This window comes from Macrobrachium nipponense, chromosome 17 (assembly GCF_015104395.2).
Source record: "Macrobrachium nipponense isolate FS-2020 chromosome 17, ASM1510439v2, whole genome shotgun sequence".
In the NCBI taxonomy this organism is placed as follows: domain Eukaryota; kingdom Metazoa; phylum Arthropoda; class Malacostraca; order Decapoda; family Palaemonidae; genus Macrobrachium; species Macrobrachium nipponense.
Window position 1 is genome coordinate 34,806,947 of NC_087210.1, and position 1,721 is coordinate 34,808,667.

The window sequence follows — 1,721 nt, forward strand, 5'->3', positions numbered from 1 at the left end:
CTTTAATATCTAATTCGCTCTACCTCGTAATTAATATATTTTCATATATGTTTAACCGAAGGGGGAAGTTTTTCTCGATAATAGACTTGCCTGGATCGGGACGCGAACCCAGGATCCTTTCAAATCCAGGAACGTCAGTGAAGCTTTTACCTACTACACTACCGCGGTAGTGTAGTAGGTAAAAGCTTCACTGACGTTCCTGGATTGGAAAGGATCCTGGGTTCGCGTCCCGAATCCAGGCAAGTCTATTATCGAGAAAAAATTCCCCTTCGGTTAAGCATATATGAAAATATATTAATTCCGAGGTAGAGCGAATCAGATATTAAAGGACATTGTAGCTCGATATATATATATATATATATATATATATATATAAATATATATATATATATATATATATATATATATATATATATATATATATATATATATATATATATATATATCTAACTAAAGGACTTTTCAAGAACGAATGAAAATAACAGTTGGGAAAAAGATACCATGTAAACAAAATGATCAAGAACACCGCTTATTTAATGAAGTCACGAGCATCTACTGTGATATATATATATATATATATATATATATATATATATATATATATATATATATATATATATATATATGTATGTATGTATGTATGTATAGTCACAGGATAGGCGAGGGTGTATGATTTTACTTTAGGAAAATCTGGGGGAACTGGCTCTACTCTAAAAATGCCTTTTTGGAAGTGACAATGACATCTAAAGGGTGGCCCACCACTAGTGAATCAGGAAACGAAAAGCAAGTACCCTTCAACGAATCTCCAAAAATTATTTTCAAAAAAGGATTGAAAGAAACGTACTATGTCCGCTTACAGGCATAAGATAATCAGAAGAATAAAATGTACAGGTGCTCTCCATGGCACTCAATCACTACTGAGGATTATGCACAATATCAAGAACAAATATGACACTGCATTGCATGAAAAAACACTAAATCTAGTGATTAAACATGGTGCATGGATCATGGCACAGCGTACTCAAACTAACTGAGATCACTTCAGTTTTATTCTAACCTAAACCCTATCCATTGTTAATGCTAATTATAAGGAAACTCACAGTTACCACACAGTGGCGAAAGAAATCTTTGCGGGAAACTCTGAGCGAATTTACACACGTCCTACATGCTTGGAACTCTGTCAAGGAAAGGGCAACCTACGTCACATGAAGCGTGCTTGTCCCCAGTCAGTTAATCAATTTTGGAGTTTCTAAGTTTCTTATATTGACTACAATCCTTCAATATCAATCATTTTTTCACTCTGAATTATCATACTGAAGTGACCTCATGTGAACTATACATCAAATGACAGAAATACTTCAGCACAAAAGAGAACCATTGTGTTATTGCCGCCAATTGATATTCCCACGATTCGGCTGTGGTTTCCAGGCAGACTCAAGTCGAGGAAAATGGTGCACACATTTTTCGCGACACCTCCATTCACCATTTACCTTGAGTAATTCAAACAATGGAGATGCAACTGTTGCTAGAATAGGAATAAATTTGCTGTAAAGGGTAACAAAACCTAAATATGACTGTAATTCATCCACCTTACTGGGAACCTTGACATTCTGCACAGCTTTTAGCTTGTCATCAGTTTTGTGGATACCATGCTTGTCAATTATAAATCTTAAGTATTCCACTAACTTGGCTAGGAAACTACATTTATCTTTTCTAATCCT